Source organism: Culex quinquefasciatus, chromosome 2 (assembly GCF_015732765.1).
Source record: "Culex quinquefasciatus strain JHB chromosome 2, VPISU_Cqui_1.0_pri_paternal, whole genome shotgun sequence".
NCBI classification, from domain to species: Eukaryota; Metazoa; Arthropoda; class Insecta; order Diptera; family Culicidae; genus Culex; species Culex quinquefasciatus.
The window spans coordinates 145,995,571-146,011,352 of record NC_051862.1 but is presented as its reverse complement, the minus strand read 5'-3'; the positions used below and the strand labels follow the sequence as shown (position 1 = coordinate 146,011,352).

The following is a 15,782-nucleotide window of genomic DNA, read 5'->3' as shown; positions in this document are numbered from 1 at the left end:
ATAAGAGCAATTCCAGCTCAAATCAGGAACTTTTCTGGTACTTTTGTACCCGACCCTCTCCGATTTCAATGAAACTTTGTAGACATGTTATCCTAGGCCTATATAAGCCATTTTTATGTATATGGAGCCAATAGTACTCGAAAATAACATTTGAGATAGGCGTAAGGTATTTAAATATTTTTGTATTTTGTAATTTAAAAATTAATGTATCTCGAAGCCGTTGTGTCGTATCAAAAAGTGGTCAAAGACAAACTTGTAGGAAATTGAACGGGCTTTCTGAAAAAAATACACCGAAACAAAAATACACGCCACATCTATGAGATTTTTTGATTTTTATGTCTAAAACTTTAATTTAAATGTGATGTCACGATTTTTTTTCGTTCAAAATTTTTGAGGAAATAGCCTAAAATATAACCAAAAGACTGACGAAACATCCAGGATGGTATGTCTCTCCTAAAAAAAATCGTTTACTAAAACTATTTTTTTTGAAAAAGTGGTCTAAACGTCAAATTTTTTGAAAACCGGTAGTAGGAATCAATCCTCCAGACAATTTTACATAAAAGTCTCCATATTGACCATTGTCCTATGTCCAATCCTTGGGAAGATACAGCGGTTTTAAAAATGAAAATGCTGAAAAAACGGTTTTTTTTGTGGTTTTTGGCAATTTCTATATGACAGACTTGGCAGTGCGTGGCCGAATGGTTACGCTGTCCGCTTTGTAAGCGGATGATTCTGGGTTCGATTCCCCTCTGCTGCAACCTTCCATCGGATGAGGAAGTAAAATGTCGGTCCCGGCCTTGGTTGTTAGGCCGTTAAGTCATTCCAGGTGTAGGAGTTTTCTCAATGCCATAAGTACAAACAACACACCAAACCAAGCCTACTCCGGTGGAATCGCTGGCGGCGGTTGGACTCGCAATCCAAAGGTCGACAGTTCATACACTGGGGTGGAAGGTTCCTTGGAGTAAAAAGAGGTTTGGGTGCTCTCCCCATGCAAGCCTTCGGACTCCTAGGTTCGAGCAGAAACTTGCAATAGAGACCACAAAAGACCCGAGGGTCGTTAATGTGGATGGTTTGATTTTTTTTTATTTGAGACTTGGTTTTTCAGTCTCGTAAATATGTTTACCGAAAAGCTCGTCCAATTTCCCATGAGTTTGCCTTTGACAGCTTTTTGATTTATGTCGTTTTTATATTTACGTAATCAAATTTACTATCCTGGTTTCTACCACACTGAAAAAAATATTCTATTTTCAGTTATAAGCAATGTAATTAAGCTTATATTTGTAAGCCCTTACATCCAATTGAAATGCTGTCAAAGACAAACTTATGGGAAATTGCACGAGCTTTCCGGTAAAAATATTTACGAGACTGAAAAACCAAGTCTGTCATATAGAAAGTGATGAGATAGAAATTTGGTGTCAAAGGGACTTTTATGTAAAATTAGACGCACGATTTGACGGCGTACTCAGAATTCCGGAAAAACGTATTTTTCATCGAAAAAAAACACTAAATTTTTTTTAAAAATTCTCCCATTTTCCGTTACTTGACTGTAAAATTTTTTGGAACATGTCATTTTATGGGAAATTTAAGGTTCTTTTCGAATCTACATTGACCAAGAAGGGTCATTTTTTCATTTAGAACAAAATTTTTCATTTTAAAATTTCGTGTTTTTTCTAACTTTACAGGGTTATTTTTTAGAGTGTAAGAATGTTCTACAAAGTTGTAGAGCAGACAATTACAAAAATTTTGATTTATAAACATAAGGAGTGTGCTTAAAAACATCACGAGTTATCGCGATTTTACGAAAAAAAGTTTTGAAAAAGTTGGTCGTCATCGATCATGGCCGTTCATGGTCACCCGCGACAGACACGGACGACGAAACAAAGAGAAACGCAAAAATGACTCAATGTAGATTCGAAAAGTACATTAAATTTCCCATAAAATGGCATGATCCAAATTTTTTTACAGTTGAGTAACGGAAAATGGGAGAATTTTTAAAACTTTTTTAGTGTTTTTTTCGATGAAAAATACGTTTTTTCGTAATTCTGAGTACGCCATCAAATCGGGCGTCTAATTTTACATAAAAGTCCCTTTGACACCAAAATTCTATCTCATCACCGTTTCAGGCTGCAAATTATTGAAAAACACCTCTTTTTTCGCATGTTCAAAAATGGAAGGGGTCGTACAGCCCCTCCGTCACGAGATATCAAAAAACGGACCTCGGATCCGTGATCAGGGACAAAAGTTACCCCTTAAGAAAAAGTTTCAAGCAAATCGAAGAGGGGTCGGGGCAACTTTTCCCGATTTCGAGTGAGTTGGTAGAGAATTACCCATTTATTATTCAAAACATAGAGCAAAAAAAAAAAAATCAATAATTTAAATTCATAGCCATAGTTTCACATAATAAAAAAAAATCAAGTGAAAAAAATCTTGAGATTAAACTATACCAAGAAATCGCTAAAGCCTGGCCTTACGAATGTTTTGATATCATTACAAGTAATGAAGCCCCAGCCACTCCGAGCAGTTCCTCCACGGTCACTGTCCAAGGTTTCACCGCCCCTCCTCCCGGTGGGCAGTAAATGGCGGGGCGCATCTCCGCACGGCCATCGGTTCAGTTTTTGCCCTCTTTTTCCATCCGGAAAAAGTTCATTTCTCTCCCCTCCCCTCCTCCACCCCCCGATTTACCGTAAGAATAATCATCGACCTGTAATTACCAATATCCATTGTACTAGCGAGAGAGTCTTGAGGCCGCAAACTGCCGCCACCACCGCCGTGGCCCCCCCACAGCACGGGAATTATTACCCACTCCGACCGATCTCCGCCCGGCCATGTGCTAACAAACGATTCATCACTTCGATTGCGCGCCGATGGTTAAGGGTTTTTATTTCACTCTCGTTGTTTGGGGACTGCTGCTGATGGCTCTTCGGGGTGAATGATGCGCATAAGTGCAGCCGTTTAGTTGCATTCAAATCCGTCCGTCCATCCGTCCTAGAGCGGTGACGACGGCTCGCCTGATTTATTTATAGACCCCAGCAATCCCACGGAGGGACCCCAGCGCCAAACGAGAGAGTCCTCATCATCGTAGGGTGATTGTGCCCCGTCACGATGCTACAATGTTGCGCAATCGCTCGACGAGCTGCCTACGAGGAGATGCACGAGCTGATCTACGACGGTGAAGAGTCTGCTTGGAGCTCACCGCACAATCTGTTTACAGCGCTGGTATTAGCCACTATACTAAACTCGCGGAGGACTTTGAATACTAGGAATAGGGCAAATTTGCCGACTAGGAGCGAATGCTTAGGGTGGTCCTACTACATGTGTGGAGAAAATAAGTACCCAAAATCGTGAACGTGAACTTCGATAGGTTTTAGATTTTTTTTTTTTTTTTTTTGAAGAACACAAATTAAATATGCACAGAGTAGTCGAGTAGTAGACACTCTATTACCTCGCTTATAGGAAGGCAAAAGTTATCCTTAACAAACAAAGGAGATCCACCCTAACATTGCAGAAGCGACGGCAGCACCACGGATTGATTTATGCTCGCTCAGCCAGTGAGGTTGCGAGCCCATGGTGAACCTAGTTGGTGCATTTTTGCATGTGATGCAATTGTTTTGCTAGAGCGAATGGTAAGCGGATCAGTTCGCTTCACGAAAATTTCACAACTACGAGAATCTGTTGGCTTTTTACTCGACTTTTTGAGTCTCAAAAAGATGTTAACTTCCGAACTTCTAAGCAAAGATACAGCATTCGTAAGTAAAAAAAAATCTTACCAGTATTCGCTCCATTGCTAAATTACAGCGCACAAATTGCAAACAGCTGATAGCCTGTGATTCACCACATCGAAATCTGCACAAAGAACTTCGAATACGCCTTCTCCTTTCCTTGATCTGGAACTGGTTGGTTTAAGTCGGCGCTGGGCAAAGCATCACCAACCGGGAGGTTCCCAACAGCTTCTCCCGTTGGGGTTGCTTCTTCGGGAATTGCTGCACTCACACACAAAAAAACAGGCAATCACCGCACTGATGAAGTCACTTTTTCCCACTTTTAAGTACGATTAATCGTTGATTCGTTGCTGTTCGCAAAACTCTCTTTGCCCCTCTTGAACCACTCCGCGGCTCTAGGTTTGCTGACCATAGAAAGAGGAAGAAGGTTGTAGAAGACAGCTGCTGGCCCCGGCGCTGCCGGAAAAAAATAGTAGCCGCCCAGGCCACGACGGCCAGGGGTCGCGAGAAAAGCCCCCAACGCTGACAACTTGGCGCTGTTGTTCCCTGCTGTCACACTTTTGAAATTGAATTATGTTTCTTTTCAGTTAAAATTAAACGAATAATAACAAATTCATTTGAACCATGAAGTATCTACATCTCATTGAATTATGGATATACATTAACTGATAAATCGTCAGCTGTGTGCTATCTAGTGACAACGACCATTTAGTACTTTTTGAGAAAATCGATGTTTAAAGTTTGATGATAAATATTTTCGAAACTATGAATGGTGGAGCCAAACTTTTTGGAGCAATCGGTTCGTTTAAGTTTCAACTAATTTGGTTACACCAGTTAAAAAATACAGTAAATTATGTTATCAAAAATCTGAAAAGCACGTGTCACAAGTGTGTTTCGAAAGTAAAATTGTACTACGTGTCACAAGTCCCGAGCATGGGTAAATAACAAGGGAAATGCGTAATAATACCTTTCTCTGGTATCAATACCAAATTTTGGTATTCCTGGACCCTTTAAAATTTGTCTTAAGGATTATGCAAGAGCAAAATGTGGTATCATACCAATTTAAGGTATTGTTTTGATATTGCAAAATTGCAGAATTTGTCAATGATCGAACATCACATTTTGGTATTCTTTTGGTATTACAGTGTTTTATCAAATTCCTCTGCAACTATGGGAAAATTTTGACCAGTTTTGACAAAATAATTAATTTTGCGCTAAAATAATGTCTCAAAGCGAATGCTTTCATTCAAAGCCGGAAATTTCAAACTTTATTTTAAACATTTTTGATATACCCCCTATAGAAATGACTTGAAATTGTGGAAAATTTTCTAAGTCAGGATGGCACATTTTGGTATTATTTTGGTATTTAAGTGTTTTATCAAATTCCTCTGAAACTATGGGAAAATTTTGACCAATTTTGACAAAATAATTAATTTTGGGCTAAAATGATGTCTCAAAGCGAATGCTTTCATTCAAAACCGGAAATTTCAAACTTGATTTTAAACATTTTTGATATACCCCCTACAGAAATGACTTAAAATTGTGGAAAATTTTCTAAGTCAGGATGGCACATTTTGGTATTATTTGAATATTGAAAGGTTTCATCAATTTTCTCTGAAACTATGGGAAATTTGCTAAAAAACAATTTTACGAGTTAATTAATTTTGCGCTAAAATGACATGAAACCCAAAAATGTTAAAGATGATTTTAAAAATTAGTTTGATATACCCACTAATATTTTTTTCAAAAACGTTGAAATATCTCTAAGTCGGGATAACCAAATACTTTGAAAAACGAGTCAATCGACAGATTAATGAATTTTGGTGAATTTCAATTCAGTTTCATTTTAATAATACTTATTTTTTAATCTTGTTATTTTTCAGAAGCTTCAAGAACTTCAAGCACAGGCCGTTCATCAATGACAAATGCATTCGGTGTGGTGAAGAATATCACTAATAATAACATGGAATCATCAGGTGAGTAGATTTGGCTGTTGCATATGAATAATTTCAGTTTTTTCACTAACTGCAACTGCTGCACTAAAAATGGTATGAAAATACCAAATTTTGGTATTACTTGTTCAAATACCAGCGACCATAATGTGCTCTTGGTTGCCCAGTAATAGATGGTAAAAAAAACATGAAATCATACCAAAATCATGTATGTGAAAGAAATACCAAAATATGATTTTCCAAGGGCGCGGGAATACCTAAAAATAAAACCATGGCAATACCAAGTTTTGGTATTCAAGCAATGTTCAAAAATCCAGAAGACCTCAACTTGGTATTGAAATGGTTTTATTTTGAGGTATTATTTTACCCTTGGAATAACATGGTTTGGTATTGTTGTGCCCTTACACATACAAGATTTTGGTATGATTTCATGGTATTTTACCATCTATTACTGGGCAACCAAGGGCATATCTCCATGCGAATGCGAATGCGAATGCGAATCTATTACTGGGCAACCAAGGGCACATTTTGGTCGCTGTTATTTGCCCAAGTAATACCAAAATTTGGTATTCCCGTGTTATTTACCCCTGCTCGGGCGTGTGCACAGAATTCCCATACAAACTAAAATGGGCTTAAATCAATAGTTTAACTGACATAATCAGTATATTTTCAAAAACAAAAGATTGCATTGCCTTCAGAAAATGTGTATCAACACAAATTTGTGAAAATCAAGAAAAAATTTCCACATTTTCCAACATCATGTAAGACGTGTCACAAGTGTGCACGATCATTTTGATGATAAATTGGTCTATGTCACAAGTGTGTATTGCGATATCCGGGAAACGGAAGCGAGTTTCCAAAATCGTGTAGTGTTTGTTAAGTATAGCAAAACCAAGGCTGTATATCATAGGTACTCGCGATTTTGCTTTGCATTAGTGTAAGTGCATGGATCCGTGCCAATAAAACCAAAACAATAACAAACGAACAATGGACCGTGCCAGGAAAACCAAAACATAAACAATGTCAGTGTCAGTGGAGTGAGAGAGTCAGAGATAACGATTTTGACAACCGCACTACTACTCACTCAATCGCGAGTACCTTAGGTAGAAAGCCATGTAGCAAAACGTCATCATTAACTCATTTTCGACCAAAATGGTCTATGTCACAAGATAGCACACAGCTGACGAAATGTTAATGTACAACTTATAGAGTTAATGTTGATTGGTGTAACCAATTACAGTTCAGACTTTATTATCTGAAGCCCTCACTACAATAATTTCGGATAATCGAATCATACAAAAAAATCGTTGTCTTCGATGAGATATAATATTACCCCATAAGTCTGGAGCAACCTGTGAAAAGGGCGGATAATCATTTTGACAGCTTAAATTTTGCAAATTCCGGGACAACAGATAACCTTACACAAAACCCGAAGTGTAAAACAATGGCTGGCATTTCCAGCTAGCTTTGAGCACTGCGAATTTTGTTCTCAAAAAATTGTCTGTTGATTTGAAATTTGCAAAATTGTTCCAGCTGTCTTATACGCCTTTTTCAAATTTTGCTCCAGAAGTAATCTGCGGATTTGTAATCCAAAATAGTGGTCAATATGGCGGTGATTGAATGTTGAGAAAATGTAACTTGTTGGTTAATGTAACTGGAAACATGGAGTCGCTAAACTCGAATTTTATGTTAAAACGTTACTTAATCTACCTTTAGGTGGTTGGTGACTTATGACTTCTGATAGGGTTGCCAGATTTTCAATCTTTTGGGCTCTTTGGAAAGATCTCTTGAATGCCCATCCAACGCATGGTAGATCCGGACAACGTTTTCGTCAAAATATAAATAACACCAAAGTGGTTATAACTTTTGATAGAATTGTCATATCTTCAATATATTGGACTCGTTGGAAAGGTCTTTTAAATACTTTTCTAAAAATGTATAGCATTTCTTACAAAAACCACCCTTTTTAAAATCTTCCGAAGTTTAGTTTAAATCGTTTTTTGCCTTTCTTACGAAAGAAAGGTTTAAGGTTTGCTTTTGGAGAAATGCTTTTCTCAGAAATCTTGAAAACTTCATGCACGGTGAGGAATCGTCCCAGAAAAAGTTCAGATAATGTTGTGACGTTGATTGCTTCGTCCAGAAGGAAAACGATCGATCAAGTTGGGTTAGTCAGAGTCGGGAAATGAACCCCCGATCTACCGCTTTCGAGACCGAAGCTTTACCACTAAACTACATGACTTAGTCAGTTGCATTAATTTAAACCGTGTTTTCAGGTCTGAAGTTTTCTTTGTCAATAAAAGGTGTAGATGGAAACTTCACAAAATCTATTCAGCCGAAAAAAACGCTATGTGACAAGACAGCACAAGATCACGATGAACTGCCTGGACGGGAGGAATCAGGTATCGTTCCGCACTCAACCCAGTCCATGCGGGATATAATGAACCGGAGGGAAATATGTTATAAGGTTTATAGGTGTGCCCCGTCCTTCCCTTCGTACCCACGCTTTCCTGAGGCATGGCGGTGGGCCCCCAAAGTGGTCGCACAGAAGTGGAAACAAAAAGACCACTATGCAGTGCTCATTTTTCTACTTTATAGCTGGCCAGCCAATCGTCTCCGGGGACTGCAGATGACTGCCCTCTGGCAGAATTGTACCGAGCGTCGACTCCGGCGGATACTTGGCCCGTCAACAACGGCTTCTGATGCAGATATATTGTTTCTTTTATTGTTGATATTTATTTTTCTCTTGTGTCTCTGTGAGTGGCACTGTTTACCCTTTGTTTATTTTGCCTACCACAAAGATGGTTTTATTATGTGAGGATCACACTGGTGCACCCGAAGGAAGAGTGTCATAATTTCATTTTATTTTTTCCTATGACCATTATGGAGCTGCTGACAACTTAAACAAAAATACTGACAAGGCTCTGCAGCTAATGTGTTTGGATGAAAGTTCGTTTCCTAACCACAGAGACTTCACGGCAGCTTTGTTGTACCATTTGCCGCAGGACACACCCCTTTTTGTCAGCTCCTTCTCGTTTGGGTGTACCCAACATGAACTTGAACCACCCAACTCCGCGCAGCATAACAGCTCTCGAAATTCAATTATCGACGACGTGGTGTGTGGTTGTTATCCTAGTTGGTTATGTAGGTCGTCTCCTGCAAGGGGTGGCGGCGGATGGCGGCCACCTTGGAGTGATTTATGATTTATTTACGGTCGAGCCCAGGGCGGCATTTTTCGGAATTGATTGCAGGTGTGCATTGGGTTTGGTTGGAATGGAGCGGAACCTTAATATTGTTTGTTTCTCGTTCGGATGATAATTTCCAAAATAAACACTTCTTCAAATCTTGTTTTGTATTTGAATAGTTGTATATTTAAAGAATGTGTTAGAGAAATATTCATTGAATCAATTGGAATCTCATCAAAATAGCAATCGGATCTCCCGATATCGATATCAAACAATCATTAGTTAAATATACCATAAGAGAACCCAAATCAGATTTATTTAAAATCATATATATTTTCAGTTTAAAAATTCAAACCATCCGCTATAACGAACCCCAGGTCTGTTGTGGTCTCATTATTGCAAGTTTCTGCTAGAACCTAGGAGTCCAAAGGCTTGAATAGGCAGAGCACTCAAACCTATTTCTACTCTAAGGAACCTTCTACCCAAGAGTTCGAACTGATGACCTTTGGATTGCGAGTCCAACCGCCGCTAGCGATTCCAGCGGAGCAGGCTTGTGGTTTGGATGGGAGTCAAACCCATGTTCATCCGCTTTCAAAGCGGACATCGTAACCATTCGGCCAAGCCGGCTGCCATATTTTCAGATAGTTTTTAGATAACCCTATTCAAGCACATATCATAACTGGAGTTTGTTTAATGGTTCAATTAACTTTTATTTTGCTTTTTGAGTGAAAGCAAAAAAATAATAAAATTTAGAATTATTGAAAATATTGTGGGTTGAAATAAAGTCTAAAAAACAATTTGGATAAAATGCAAAACATATGGACATAACATTTGTTGAGCATTTTTAATGTTTTATAATTTTCTGCAATTACCGAAACCAAATATTACAAAAACTGTTATGAATGGAACCTTTCCTAAACTTTTTCAAAATAAACGAACACTGAAAACCGCACCAAAACAGGAATATTTCACATTTTTTACTGATTCTACTTTTGTTTAATTGAGAATGTTCTTCGTATTTGGGAAATTTTGGAAAATTATTCTGAAATCTAAATCTATAAAATCTCTGTGAAATTCAGATAGCTAAGTTGAAAATACAGCAGTAGAATTTTGTATTAAATTATAAAAAATAAACTGTATTTTTGTGTCAGGGAGCATTGTGTCTTGAACTATTGCTGATTCATAAAGAAACTATTCTGAACACAATTTTTCTAAAATAACACATTTTTTGCATTGATTTCAGGCAGATCATAGAGTACCGTGAAGTTACCATGATATTCACTTCTCAATAAAACCTCGTAGACCAACTTAAACTAATCTTTTGGTTACGATTTCGGATATTTTACCGACATTTGAACTAACCAGTTAACCAAAAATATGTTTCGAAGACCAAATTTGATATTTTTTAAAATTATGATCGGTTTTTTATCAAACTGGAATACATCACACAATATTGAGTTCTTATTTTCACTCGTCTGTTATTAATTCAGTGAACTTTCGTGCCAAAATAAACTACTGAAAAACAACAATCAAAATCGAATTCTTCACACACAGACTTCCCAACCACTCTGCATCCTCTGGACCAAAAACTGTTCAGCCCGAGCGCATCGAAACAGTCCCCCAGTCCAAACTCCACCTCCTCCATATCCACGAGATACAATTTCACTGATCGATATCCACACACAAAACACACTTCACCGCAATAAAATCAAAACGGCTGACCGACCACACACATCCGACCACCTCTCTCACTCTCTAGACCCAAGTTCCAAGTGTGTCCCTTTTGAGTTGCAGCCAGACACCACGGATGACTAGGTCGGCCTCGAGACAACCAAGACGTGGCCAATGACCATGGCCGTGGCCGGGACAGTGCCAACCGGTGTGCACAAGAGAGCAAAAAATCATTTTTAATAATGCAGCACAAACTGTAACAGTAAATTTAAAATTCACATTTGTCACTCTCTCTCGAGGTCGACGGGTTTGGCTTACTTTCTTTCCACAGGAACTGTTGCGGCTGTTGCAGGACAGGGCACACGGTGGACGCAGGACTGCACACGGACGTTACCGCGCTCTGAGTTATGATCCTTGGAGTGCTGACCGAAATTCGGGATGAAAAATGTTGCTCCACTGATTGGATGCAAATTGTCGCGGCACGCTGCACTTTAATTTCCTCAACCGGGTTTAATGTTGGGTTTCGCGGGGACCCTTTGCACACTTTTCGATCAACACTGGAAAATCACACCAAAGCACATGTAAATCACATTGAACCGTAGTTCTGCACAAAGTTCCCACAACGGACGCAATCGCATCAATTCTTCATAGATCACAACAACAAACAGATGGTCGTATCACTGACTCAGCACGAACTAGTTCGCGGTTCCTGGTCCGGAAGACCCACCAAAGAGTACCGCAGCAGCACCGAGCGGTCCGAACGTGATCGAACGTGTGCGCACGCGCGCCGAAACTCCAACCCGAAGAAAAACGATCAGCTTCCCTCCTATTCCTAGTGTATGTGTGTGAATTTGTGTTTTGTTGCCCTCTTCTATTCACATAAATCTACATTTCCGGGCCGCGCCGTATCAATTTCTCACGAGTGAGGGTTCCCGCTCGGGTTCGGCACAGCCGAATCGGAATCGGCAAAACGGCAAAATGCGAGCAGCTAGACGTAATTTTGCCGTAATCTAGCACTTAAACACTCACACATAAAGCTCAGCAAGTTCGACACTGCCGGAAGAGAACGTGCGAACGTTTGACGGGTACTAGCCGGGATGACAAACTACTACTGCCCCGAAGGCGATCTCGCAAACTTCGGAAAGACCTCCTCAAAAAAAGTTTTCTTCCAGAGGAATCTATTACTCATTCACATTCAAAAAAAAATCTTTCTCCAAAAAACCAAAAAAAAAATATCATAAACGATCCTCCTCACTGAATGTCACCAGTGTCGCTCGCTCGCTCGCGCGTGTAATTCTAATTTATATTTTGTTTTCATTAAAACCGACCGTATCTGTTCGAATATTAAGTACGACTGACTTAAGTAGTTGATTTAAACTTAAGTTACCGGGAGCAATTTTATACACAAATATCTTTCGAGACGCGAGACGAGTCGAACGAAAGAGGAGGCACAGCACATGAGCAAGAAGCCCACGGCAAAACGCGCAAAGCGAACGGAAAAAAAGAGAGTGAGTGCCCGGGCCGGGGAGGAACTCAGCGCAAGGTTCGTCGCTTGAACTCTTGCCAGAGTCCCTGGTGGTTGTTCTGACGGTTCGTGGGTTTCCGTATTTTGCGCACGCGAAAGTTGCAAAGGATGGTATTCACAATGCACAGTGATCCAGATTGCAAAATGAAGTGGAAAATGGATTTTCCGAAAATTATGAAGTTTTGGAGCTTTGATATCTTTAGAAGAGTTTTGCAAATGGAGAGGGGCAACTTTTGGTGTGGTTAAAAATTAGGGTGGTTCACGATAAGGGTAATTTTCTAAATCTAATTTTCAGGAATATATTTGGGATTTTTTTTGTCGCAATCTACGCCTCCTACGACCAAATTTAGTGTAAGCATCTGAGTGATTCTTCAAAATCAGTTTTTGTAACGTAGCAAATCAGGGTAAAGTTTTAAAGAAAAGTGGTGTGAAATCTTTTTAGATCAAACATTTAATTTTTTATATTTCAAGCCTCAAGGGTTCATTTACTATCTAGGTTGCTATACTACACTGAAAAAATATTATGTTTTGAGTTATGAGTAAGGCTACCAACTCTTGCTGAGCCAAAATCCGTATACACTCAAACCCCGATGGTTTGACACCAACTGTTGTCAAACGAACGGGGTCACTTTTTAGTTTGACACCCCTTTTAGACGGAGTTCACACACACTACCAAACGTTTGTTTTGATAGTGTGCGTGAGCGCCGTGTAAAAAGTGACAGTTCGTCACTTTTTAGTTTGACTTTGACCAACCAACGGGGTACAAACTAAAAAAGTGTCAAACGAAAAAGGAAAAAAAAACCAGTGTACTTTACCGACATGACACCATGGTATAACAAAAACTGTCAAGGAATTACAGTGGACTCTCTCGTTGTCGATATTCAAGAGACCGTCGAGAGAGGGAGTTATCAAATTATAGAACGGAAAATCCAAGCAATCTTCTTTAAGGGACTGAAAATTTTATTGACAGCTGGAGCAATATTGTTATCGAGAAGATCGACAGCCAGAGAGTCCATTGTATTTAGATATGTTTGGAATTTGGGAATTAAAAATATTTTTGTTAAACGTTTAAAAGTTTACGAAATGTCAAGTTTGCTTTTACGAATAATAACGCTGTTAGTGTTTTCACGAAAACATTTCTAGAGATCCTATAAATACAAGCACAACACAAGGTTTTCACAAGCCAAAATTTCATCTTTAATTTAATAAATATGTTTTGTAAGGATTTTGAAAAGAACAATCATTGACAATCAAGTTTGAACTGAGGAAAACCCGGAAAATTATGCAAGGTATCCCTTTAAAATCTAACTGACAGTTAAATAAAAATATCTTATTAGAGAAAGCTTTGGCCCAATCAAAAAAGCAATGACATTTTTAAAAAGTTGTTAAAATTCCGTACAAATCCGTATTATGCGAAAAATTCCGTACAAAAATTCCGGTCTGTTAAAAATCCGCGGAGAAGATCGAAAATCCGTACGGTAAGGAAAAAATCCGTACAGTTGGTAGCCTTAGTTATGAGCAATATAATTATAAGCTTATATCTGTAAGCCCATACAACTAATTGAAATGTGGTCGAAGACAAACTTATGGGAAATCTGACGAGCTTTTCGGTAAAAATATTTTCGAGACTCAAAAAATCGTGGGCTCACCTTCAAATTTGACTTTTACACTTAAAAATCAAAAAATCTCATAAAAGTGGAGTGTTTTTTTCTTTCAGTGTATTTTTTTCGGAAAGCCCGTCAAATTTCATACAAGTTTGTCTTTGACCACTTTTTGATACGATGCAACGGCTTCGAGATACAGCAATATTTAAATTGCGAAATACAAAAATATTTAAAACACAACCGCTCTTCTCAAATGCCCTCATATTCGGAACAGTTTACAGATCTGCCAATGTTCAACAAATCATAGAAAATCGATAATTGAACATAATGATTTGCTTTTTCCTTCATGTGAAAGCTTTTCTTGCGATCTTTCGATGATTGATGTATAGACTTGCTGTACATTTTTACGTTTTATATCAAGTTTTAAAAGAAAAACATTGACCCTTGAAATCCACAATTTTTTTTTCTTCAGGAGTACACATTTTTTACAAAAAAAAATGACTTCGCACTCTGAAAACAAAAAAACTCAAGCTCTGTGATGTTTTAAACATGGTCTGATAACTTTTTTTGTGAACATATAAATAAAATTCTGGTGTTCCACAATTGTGGGAGGCACAACACGGAAAAAAAAATCAATTCTCGAAATCGTGAATTAAATTCACGAATGTGAGAACCACGAAGGAATATATTCACGTTTATAGTGCAAATGCACCATACTCATGAATAAATTCCTTCGTGGTTCTCACATTCGTGAACTTAATTCACGGTTACGAGAATTGATTTTTTTCTGTGAAGAACATCCCACAATTATGGAACAGGCAATTTGGAGGCAGTGTTTTGCTGCTCTGGATAAAATAGTCTTGAAATGAGCTTTTTGTTCAAAAAGTACTATTTTTACTAGTGAAATAGCAAGAGAATGTCCAAATAAAGGTCCTAAAAATAGCAGGGACGACAGAAAAGTTGTATTTTGCATTCTATTGACAAATTACCACAAAAGTGTTCCGAATTTGTGGGTGTTCCGAATTTGTGGGATGACTGTACCTAAAAAAATCTTTTTTTGGGCTGGAATTGCTCGAGCACTTAAGTTTGAGATCCAAAAATCATGAAAAATCTTAAAATTGCTCGCATTTTTGTAAAACTTATTCAATTCCTATTCTCTTAGTAGTATTCAAAAGGTCTTTTAAAGCATTTCAAAATGTGCCTTAAACATATGTTTGAAGCATCGGAGTTTTAAATTTAAAATGCCAATTGAAATGAATTTAAATAAAATAAGACTAAAAACTAAAAAAACTTACTTAATCCACCTATGTGGTTGATGCCTTCCTCACTTTTTACCAACTATGGGTAATATGAGTAGTTTGGATACATATTTCAGATATTTTTTTTTTTCGATCCATAAATATCACTTAAGTGGTCATAACTCGAGACAGGGTTGCCAGATCTTCAATGTTGTGGACTCGTTGGAAAGGTCTCTCGATTACCTAACCAACGATGGGTCAGATGAAGGATCCGGACATGGTATACATATATTTAAGTAAGATCCGGCCTTAAAAAAGTACATAAATATAACTACACCCAAAATTCAGAGTCGAGATAATCGTTCTCTCAAAATTTATTGTGCTCAGTGCCAAAATCGATAGAATAATGGTACCAACTCACACCAAATGAGTTCATTCGTTAGTTGAATCAATAAATCTCCAACAAGTGTCATACATCGACTTCTGACTTCTTCTTGGTCACCAAGCTGTGGTGGCCGAGGCAGCTAAGTCATTGGATTGATTTGTCAAAGGTCTCTGGTTCGATTCCCGTTGTCGACACTTTCGGTTTTTTGTTTGACGGATGAACTTTTTTTGCAAATGAACCTCGAGAGAATAGTTCTATCGCCCATCTCGAGCTGTGTTCTCTGCGTCCGTGAATGGTACCACTATTATCTCGACTCGAGACCATCATTCTCTCGGACTAGCGCTGCCAGTTTTGGGTGTAAAGTGGTCATAACTCGAGACAGGGTTGCCAGATCATCAATGTTGTGGACTCATTGGAAAAAAATTTCAATTACATAACCAACGATGGGTCGGATGATGGATCCGGACATCGTTTGCATACATTTAATAAAGATCCGGCTTCAAAAA

At 38.4% G+C, this 15,782-nt stretch overlaps 1 protein-coding gene across 1 annotated transcript in view; it reads right to left on the bottom strand.

The window, feature by feature from the left end:
• The window catches only part of LOC119767049, an 86,083-nt gene extending 74,182 nt beyond the window's left edge, over positions 1–11,901 (bottom strand). Inside the window, exon 1 of the mRNA XM_038254352.1 lies at positions 10,843–11,901. The gene's annotated coding sequence lies outside the window, so the exon portion shown is untranslated. The remainder of the gene's footprint in view (positions 1–10,842) is intronic.
• Between the last annotated feature and the right edge of the window lie 3,881 nt (positions 11,902–15,782).